Source organism: Nicotiana tabacum, chromosome 1 (genome assembly GCF_000715075.1).
Source record: "Nicotiana tabacum cultivar K326 chromosome 1, ASM71507v2, whole genome shotgun sequence".
Taxonomy (NCBI): Eukaryota; Viridiplantae; Streptophyta; class Magnoliopsida; order Solanales; family Solanaceae; genus Nicotiana; species Nicotiana tabacum.
In genome coordinates this window covers 11,218,699-11,229,294 of record NC_134080.1, presented here as the reverse complement: position 1 = coordinate 11,229,294, position 10,596 = coordinate 11,218,699, and positions in this window count along the sequence as shown.

The following is a 10,596-nucleotide window of genomic DNA, read 5'->3' as shown; positions in this document are numbered from 1 at the left end:
CTTCTTTACTGAATTCATGTTTGTACATGATATTCCCCGAGCATGTTTCTCCTTCCCATCTTTAACTGCTAGCTTTTGTCATTATTACTTGATGCATATGATATAACTACACAGGTTTATTTGGTAGTCTTGTCCTAGCCTCGTCACTACTTCACCGAGGATAGGCTCGACACTTACCAGCACATGGGGTCGGTTGTGTTGATACTACACTTTACATTGTGTGTAGATCCTGGTGTTGGAGCTTTTGGATCATAGTGAGGTTGTTGCCTTCAGTCTATCAGGAGGCCCGAGGTAGTCCTGCAGGCATCCGCAGGCCTTGGCGTCCCCTTCCTATCTAGTTTTTCTTCTGTTCTTTACTATTTCAGAGACAGACATGTATCTATTTTGTTCATATCCTATTTGTAGTATTCTTAGATAGTCTGTGAGATTGTAATACTAGTTCCGGGTGGCTTATATTTATGGATTATTATTGGTATTATTTTAAATTGTTATATTTCATTCTTCCACTTTATTATTTCCGCTGTTTATAAAATGTTAACTCACAATTGTTAAGGGATTAAAAATGAAAAGGATAAAATAATTGGCTTGTCTAACTTTCACTAGTAGGCGTCATCACGACCCCCGAGGGTGGAAAATTCGGGTCGTGATAATATGTTGGTACTGTTGGGACCCATAGTGATCATGTTTATTGATTTCATTGATATTTCGTACTCAGTCATATTCATTCATTTCATATCATATCTCAGTCTCTGTTGTTAGTTATTGGTACATCATATCATCATGTTCGGACTAGTTTCATGACATTGTGATCCCGTGAGAGAGAGACTGGAGATATTGATGTCTGACTATGAGTTACATTTATGAGATCGGGCTGCAGTCCGCATCGGTTTTATTGATTTATGATAGCGCTTGGGCTGAAGGAGCCCCTCCGGAGTCTGCAGACACCCTAGTGAGTGCGGTTGATTAATATTGAGGGATGAATTTTCCCTGGACATGGATCTTGTCCGAAGCATTTATACCTGTGGATGGACCTTCCCCATGGGCTAGATTGGCCCTACCCAATACTGAGTGACTGGTGGTCAGTTGACGTATATATTTGGGGATAGTTCTTCCCTGGGCCGGATTGGCCATATACATGAGTGATTGAGCATTTCGAGAGTGTGAGCATATGAGGTTGTCAGCATGGTGCATCACATAGAGCATGTGCATTGGCATGTAGAAGTAGAGGAGTTATATTCTTTATACTATTCAGATCTGATTTATCTTACTGTATTGAGTTTAATTGTTGAACTTGGAAGCAAGCCTACGTTTCTGCACTGTTATTTCTATATTGAACTATACCAGTCGAGTTTACTTTCACTCCAAAGGTTAGATTTATTATTTACTGAGTTGGTTGTACTCATGTTATACCCTACACCTCGTGTGCAGATCCAGGTACTTCCGGTCATGGTGACTGCTGAGTTGTGGAGTTAGGATCTTTGGAGACTATCGAGGTAGCTGCATGGTATTCGTAGACCTTGACTCTTCTTCATTATCTTTACTTATATTTCAAGTTTTACTATTTAGATATTATAATAGACTATCTTCTATTGTACTCAGTGACACCCTGATTTTGGGAGAGATTTGTATTGAGTTGCGAATTTTATTCTGTTTTAAAAGGTTTTCCTTAAATATTAATTGATTTCGTACTTTTCAAAGGTTTTGTTGTGTTGAAATGGTTGAGTAGTTAGCTTGCCTAGTTCCACGATAGGCGTCATCACGACCGTTGGGATAATGTTACTTTGTAAAGGAGGGAAAACTAAAATTTTATTTTCCCCTCCATTTCTCATTCACCTCAAATTTTGAAGTATAACCCAAAAATTCTTACTCTTACTGAAATGCAATAAAACTTAATAAATTCATATTCAAATTAAATCTAAGAAAAGCAAAACAATGATTTCTATCAATCTATCTATCTAGGTTTTGGAGAATATAACTATTCGATATCTGTACTATTTTATAAGTACGTGCTACCTTCAATTGGTATAAATATCAAATAATTCTTCCTCCTAAAACTAGATAGATAGATGAATAGCAATTACCTTTTTTCTCTTGTTGCAATTTAATATGGATATGGGTTTTCTATGAATATTTATCTCATTTTATTAGAAGTGATAATTAGGTCACACGGATATGCTCTGAAATTCTATGGAGAAGAAAGCTAACAAAGTAAAAAAAAAGGTACATCTTTTTAATAAAAAGAAGATAATATATAAGAAATACGTAGAGTAACCCTTTTTTTTAAGGTGGAGTCCATCTCAACAAAGAAATACATTTTTAAAAATGGATATATTAGACATTGATGTATATTAAATGGATAGGGTATGATTAGGCCAATTTGTTAACCGCAAGAGTGATAGAATCTGAGATCTATCCACACAAACTCTAATTATTATGCATGCAATCGATGAACTATGCAATTAGGGAAGGTCATAAAGAGAGATAGTAGAGAGAATGAAGAGGAATTTTCACTACTATGTTAAGTTGTTAACTAACTATAGGAATACACAGTAATAACTAATATAACTACTTCCGGTATTAGTTAGTGGAGGAGCAACATGAAATTACTAAACTACCCCTCACTTAGTACACTAGACTACCCCTCACACTCAATACTACCCTCAAGCTGCTGGGTGATAGACATCGAACACACCAAGATTGCATAAAAGAAGTTGGTGTTGAGAAGCAGGTAAGCCTTTGGTTAACAAGTCTGCAAGCTGTTGAGAGGAGGGAACACGGTGAGGAAGAATAAGCCCGGACTTGATCTTTTCTCGCACAAAATAACAATCAAGCTCAATGTTCTTTGTCCTCTCATGGAAAATGGGATAGCTAGCAATTTGGATAGCTGCCTTGTTGTCGCAGACCAGGGACACAGGCTGAGAGACACGGAGTCCTAACTTTTGTAATAGACCAACTACCCAAGTAACCTCAGCTACTGCTAATGCCATGCTCCTGTATTCAGCCTCTACAGAGCTTCTGTTGATAGTGTACTGCTTCTTAGACTTCATAAAATGAGAGTTTCTCCTAGTTTAGAAACATGCCATGTGACTGACCTCCTTGTATTATGGCAAGAGGCCCAGTATGAGTCACAATATACAGAAAAATTGGTGACAGGACCAGCAGGAAGTAACACCCCTAAACCAGGAGAGCCTTTGAGGTATTTGACCACTCTAAAAGCTACCTCCAAATGTGATTGTTTAGGGCTCTACATGAACTGTGCAAAGCTAATGTCTGGCCTAGTGATGATGAGATATAGGAGCTTTCCAATCAATTGTTGGTAGGTTGCGATTTCTTCAAGCTCTAAATCATTAGTCTTTCCAACATGAACATCATAATCAAGAGTGGTCAATTTTTTATTAAGTTCCAAATGGATCTTAGCAGGTTTACATCCACTCAAGCCATCTTGAGAAATAAGCTCTAGAGCATACTTTCTCTGGTTATCCCCCCCCCCCCCCCATTTTTTTTATCTCAGAACTTCAATTCCAAGAAAGTACCTCAACTCACCAAGGTCATTAACTTTAAATCGATTGTGCAACGTCATTTTTGCATCTTCTATCAGTGTTAAACCATCTCCTTGTCTCTTAGTAAATAAAGAATGTTCAAAAACACTTTGATTATATCCAATCTCTATCAAAGCTTCAGTAAGCTTGATATTCCATTGTCTGGAGGCTTACTTGAGCCCACACAAACACTTTAAAAGGCTACACATTTTATTTTTTCCATGTTTGGTAAAGCCTTAGGGCAAATTCAGGTAAATTTCTTCATATAAATCACCATGTAAAAAGGCATTATTGACGTCCATTTGATATAAAGGTCAACCTTTAGAAGTGGCTATGCTGATAACAAGTCTCACTATGACCATCTTGACCACAAGTGAGAAAGTATCATGATAATCTAGCCCTTTATTTTGATTGTATCCTTTGGCAACTAAATGAAACTTAAATCTTTCTACTTTTCCATTTTCTTTATATTTGATTTTGTACACCCATTTAGATATATTAGCTTTCTTTCATATAGGTAAATCAACCAGTTCCCGAGTGTCATATTTTTCAAGTTCCTGTATCTCCTGATGCATAGCTTCTACCCATTTGTTATTTTGAACTTCCTCTTTGAATGAACTAGGTTCAACGCAAGCTGAAAAGGCCTTCAAGTAGGATTGGTGTCTTGTTGTTAGGTTCCCATAGTATAACCCCTTGGACAAAGTCTACAAATAATGACCAGCACTACTTTTGGTTGTTACATAATCCTTTAACCAAATAGGTGGTTTAGAGATTCTTCCTCTTTTTCTGGTATCATGGGCTATGTCCTGAACTTGTAACTATTGAGGGGAAGATTCTGGTAGTTGTGGTGATATCTGTGGTAACATTGTCGTATTATTCAAATTACCTTGTTGAGAGTATGTTGCTGGTGTCAATGTTTCTGTTGAAACTGCATCAATTGATGTAACAGTTAGCTTCTGGAAAAGTCTCAGGATATGCCATTATCATCATAATCATCTAGCTGAGATGTTAATTCACTTTTAATCTTAAGCTGAGATGGGTGTGGTGGAATTAGTTCTACTAACTTTGATTATTTGGGAAATAATTCGGTAGAATCCAATTCAACACTTGTGAATGGGAACACATCCTCCCTAAAGTTGGCACCCTTCTAACTAGAAAGATCTTCCTTTCTAGATCATTAAGTTTGTATCCTTTCTGAATTGTTGATATTAATACCCAATTTTTTCTGTATTTTTTAATTTGCAAAATACCTTCAAAATAGCCTATATATGCATATATAACTATATCCCAAGGTTACATTATTTTTCCTTAATTTTTTTCAAAGATTTTTAAATTAATTCACTGCCCTATTTTATCAAGAAAAACCCAATAATTATCCCAAAAATTATTATTTTGGTGATTCATTTATTGGAGTCTCATATTTACACTAAAATATAGCTAAGATATTTTTTTATATATTTTTCACAAATTTATTTAGTATTTTTAAGGTTAAAATTGCATAATTGCAATATTAGCCATTTTTAGGTTTAAATTCGTTTCATGTTTATAAAATGGGATCTTATATTTTTAAATTGATAATTATATATTATAAATCATTTTAGTGCTTTCAATTTGTTTTCATAAATTTATTTACAATTTTTCTATAAATTAAAGGGAAAAGGGGCTATTTAACTTGTAGCCAAATTTGGCTTTCAAATTTAGCCTAAAATCAAACATACCCCAACCCAAATTAAACCAGCCCAATCGTCTAATTAAACCAGTCCAAAGACCCAAGCCCAATCCCTAAATCTACCCGACCCAACCGGATTATCTTGGCTGTTAATCAATTTTGATCAACGACCCAGATTCGTTCTTAACAAATTAAACCAAACGACCCCTCCAAACCCCTCTCACTCCTCACTCAATCAACTCTCATCTCTCTATCTCTATCTCTAGTTCTCTCTAGAACCTTTCCCCTCCCTCTTCGCTCTAATGAGCTTCACTCACCCTCTCCGGCCATTTTCTTGCCTGAATCTATGGTGGTTTCACCACCCACCAGCCTTTTATGGCTCCTCCACGCTTGGTTACCGAAGTCTCATGACCTAACTACGAAGAAGCTGGGTCCAGATCTTGATTGATTCAAGTTCCATGGCCATCTTCGGCCTTGCTCCGGCAAGCCATATCTGTTCGAGCCTGGCCTCGACTCCTCCTGCTTAGATCAACGACTATCCAAGCCTTTCTCACCATTTGGGTACCTCTGAAACCCTAGCTTTTGAGATTCTTCTGATTTCTTTAGATCTGTTCTTGATCCATGTTTTCCCTAAACTTTTAAATGATTTCTTGATATTTCTTTCAAAACTATGCTTTCAAAACCTTTATTTTTTCCGATCTAGGGTTTTTGAGTTATTTAGATGTTTCTCTGATTTTCTTTTTCTCTTGTGTGTTTCTTCTACGGTGTGTCTTCTACTGTGTTCTTTGTGTGTTTCTTCTACTATGTTTCTTCTGCTGTGTTCTTGTTAGGTTTCTTCTACCATGTTCTTATTAGTTTCCTCTACTGTGATTTTATATGGTTCTCCTACTGTGTTCTTATTAAGTTTCTTCTACTATGCTTCTTTATATATTTCTCCTACTGTGTTCTTATTAGTTTCTTCTACTAGGTTTCTTATTAGTTTCTTCTACTATGTTTCTTTACTGTGTGTCGCATGTTGTTCTTTTACTATGCTTCTCATGAGTTCCTGCTACTGAAAGAGCATGTCAAAGGTCTCAGTTCCTTTCTGAGACCTCTGAACCTGTCTCGATTAGTATCTTTTTACTTGATTACTTGTCCCCTCATCTCTGCACTCGATTGATGGTAAAAACCCTGGAATTTGGGGTTCATCCGAGTTTTGAGACCATTGGCTATATGATTTGCTTGAACTTGTTTGATTCCAAAAACCCTAACTCCTTTAGACCTATTTCGAGTCTCTAAACTGAGTCTTGAAATCTCTGTTTCTTTAAGCGATTCTGATTTTCTACTAAACTCTTCTAAGGTCCTTATACTGGACCCTTTGTATGCTATTTGATACTATCTCTTCTACATTGCGGACCTATGGACTACCATGATCTTACAGTCTATTACCTACTGATTTTGCAATGGCATGACGTTTTTTTTTCTTTGCCCTAAATTCAGCCTAGCATATTTGTGTGCTCTTTATATGTGCTGAACTTCCCTCTAAAAATGACTTTCAATTTTGATTGAATTCAGACTTCCTTTGTATAAGTTTGATTGATTTCTTTCCTTGTCTATTGACTTCCCTGTTACTTGATTTGAGTCATAGACTTTCCTTAGCTTTTCTGACTTAGTTCATTCATGGACCAATGATTACAAAAATTTCTAACCCCTTGATTTACTGTATACTGATTGATCCTTACCGTATTTGTTTAAATTGTGTATTTCAAAATACTTCCCTTAATTAAACCCCTATGTATTTACTCCTAATTGCCTACTTTGCACAAAAAGCTTATTTTATTTCTTTCCTTAAATTACTTTTACTGTTTAAGTCTGAATTCCTTAATTAAAGGAAGTCTTGTATTGATTGATTTTTAATTGATATCCAGTTCCTTAATTGTTTTCTTACCTTATTTCTGCCTGTTTTTTCACACTATAAATACACGACTCTTTCATTAGCAAAAACATCCATCACTCATAGTCTTTCTGAACTTACACTTACACTCAAAAGTATTCTCTCTTGTTGCTTGTACTGTGGCCTATTCATAAGACCTACTGCCTGCCTTTCTTTATTTGCTTCTTTGAAACTGGTATGTCCTGATTTAAGCTGTTAGCACCACAACAATATGTTTATTTACTGCTTCTGTATCCCTGTCTGCTTACTGCTTCTATGTGGTTCAACACTACTGATTTCTTTCTGCCTGTCTGTTATGAATCCCAAACCCCTGCCCCCTATGTATTCATACTATGGTTTGAGGTATGGCAATATGCAAATTATTGTCCATAAATTAAACTTGATCCCCTGGGATTATAACCTCTAATAATGTGTGTTCTAGCAGGCTTATGGGTATGGTAGCATCCTCCATTGTTGGGCATGCCTAAAGCCTGCCCTTGCCTAAGCAATAGGCTCTTTACAATCTCCTCATTACTCTGAACCCCCTGTGTGTGTTTATTAGTAGTTGATTCCCTCTCCTTTTCCCCTTTAGCATTCTATTCTGCACTTGCACACTTTCGTTGTCTTTAAGTTCTGCCCCCACTCTTGTGAGCCTTGCCTTGGGACCCTTTGAGTTCCCTATGAACTTGGACCCTTGAGGTCTGACCCTTCCACACTACACTTGTTCTAATATGATTATAAATTTGGGTGTGAGCATTGCCCGAAGTCCCTTTGAAGCTCTTAGGGAACTTTGACACATTCAAATGGGAGAAAGGCTTTGGATCATGATCTATGGAGTTGGTTTACCTCATATTTTGGACATGAAGTCTGAATCAAGCTCTACTTTGGTTGTACTTTTATTTATATTTTCTGATGTATTTTTTTACTTTATTCTGGGCTGTAATAATTTGTAATAAACTCTTGAGGATGGTTAGTGAAAATGGGGCAGGTAACTATGTATGCAAAAAGGGTAGATACCATGTCTATAGGAATTTTGAATCTGCATATAGAAATCATGCCTATAGGTGTTTGGAAATCTACATATGCAAATAGAAATCATGCCTATAGTTCCTTTTGAATTCTGTATATCCTACATTCATATAGAAATCATGATCATAGGGCTACTATATTCATATAGAAATCATGCTTACAGGATTGTCTAAATCTGCACGATCAATTGCACCTAGATATCATGTACATAGGTCTTAAACAAATTTCTGCACCTAGATATCATGCTCATAGGACTTAAACATCCAATTTCACCTGGATATCATGTTCATTCAACATTTAGATATCATGTTCATAGGTTAAAAACGAGTCTTTTGCATTTTTATACCATGTCTACATGGTTCAAAATCAACTACGTGTAGAAAGCATGTCTATAGGAATTCCTAATCGAATCTGAATCGCTTCATTCACATATAGAGCTAAATCCAGTAATAATAGGTACCATCAGTTGCAGAACTTATAACCTTCGTTAAAACTTGCCTTTCTTTTGATAATCTGACTACCCCTTTTAACTAGTACGTATTCAGTTTATTTTGCTTTCTGAATTCAGTAGATACCATGCATATAGGATCTTTGTCCGACACTTAGGCAAGCCTTAGGGTAAAGTTATAAACTGAATCTGTTCTATTAACTACAACCAGCAGGCAGGTCTGATTCGGGTTTCTTATCTGAACTATGTAATAAATCGGTCTGCCTCAACCTTTAAGTTCTTTCATGTCTAGTATTTAATAATACCCTAAACAGTATATGCAAGTCATGCTAATTACATACTTCTTTGTGTAAGGAGGTATATCTGAGCCTCTGCTTGTTATGTGTTTTCCTTAACTTGCAATACGTGTTTTGTATGTTGCCTTAGAATTTTTGCCTTTGAAACTACAAATAAGCCTAATATCCCTCCCGTTTAGGATTAGTAGTCCTAAATGTCTCCGGGACTGATAGGATTGGGATGGGTAATAGCATGCAATAAGTAATCGAGACCATTCCGCGCTTTAATACCTTAACGGGGTGGGAAGGGTAGATATGGATATGATGACCACACGATAATGTCACGTGTAGCCCCTCATCGAGGAGTGATTACTGGGCATTGTGTGGGGTGATCCATATTATTAATAAACCCAGGACCCCCCTTTCCCTTTGTTTCTTTGTTTCTTCTAAAGATTTCAAACTATTTCTTTTAAGAAAAATCAGCTTTCTTTTAGTTCTTTCCAACTTTGTTTATTTGTAAACCATTACGTGAAAATCCCCTCTTAGTTGAATTTTCATTTTCCTACATATTATTTGCACCTAAATTCAAAACAATAGTCTGGCCGGGAACTACACTAGTGGATCCTGAGGGATGCCTAACACATTCCCCTTGGGATAATTTCAAGCCCTTACCCAATCTCTGGTTACTCAAATAATGAACCTTAATCATTAGGTGGCGACTCTTCAAGTCAAACCCAATTCCCAAAAGGAATGAGTTATCCTCCCAAATGTCATAAACCCGATTTCACGAAAAAAGGGGGCGCGACAGTTGAGTACACCATCAGCACACTCTTATTTTCTCTTGGACTAAATTTATCCCCTTTTGAGATGTTACTAGGATAACACAGACAACCAAATACCCTAAATTGATCTATGTTAGGTAGTTTATTGTATAGGAGTTCATGATGTGACTTCCCTTTCAAGACAGAAGTGGGCCATTTGTTAAGTAGATAGACAATAATCTTTACACACTCTCCCCAAAACCTATTAGAAATTGAACTTTGAAATGTCAATGCTCTAGCTACTTCCATAATATATCTATGTTTCCTCTCTACTACCCCATTTTGTTGAGGTGAGTAGGGACAATTACTCTGGTGGGCAATTCCTAATGAAGAAAATAGTTAATTGCTGCTAGAATTAAAGAATCCAGTGCCATTATCATATCTCAATGTTTTAATAGTCACAGCAAATGATTTTTAACCATTGAACAGAAGTTCTTCGATACAACTATTACTTCACTCTTTGATTGCAACAAGCATACCCAAGTGAACCTACTGTAATCATCTACCACTATAACAAAATAGTGTTTCCTGTCATATGTAGGTATTCTATGATGTCCCCATACATCTACATGAATAAGCTGAAAACTGCTAACAGCTTTATGACTGCTAGGTGGAAACTTCATCCTGCTCTGCTTAGCCAAGGGGCATACTTCACAGCTATGTTGTACTCTACTGTCCACTGAGTTTTTCAAATGGTGGATATGTTGGATTGCCTTTATTGAAGGGTGTCCTAGTCTCATGTGCCAAAGAGCTGAATTATTTGAACTACTAGTATCAATTGTTGCTGCAAGTGTTGATCTCTTCTGTAGAAGGTAAAGTCTACATGATTCCTTACCAATCTCCATCACCTTCCCATTATAAAGACCCTATAGTACACAGAATTTAGGGAAGAACATTACACAG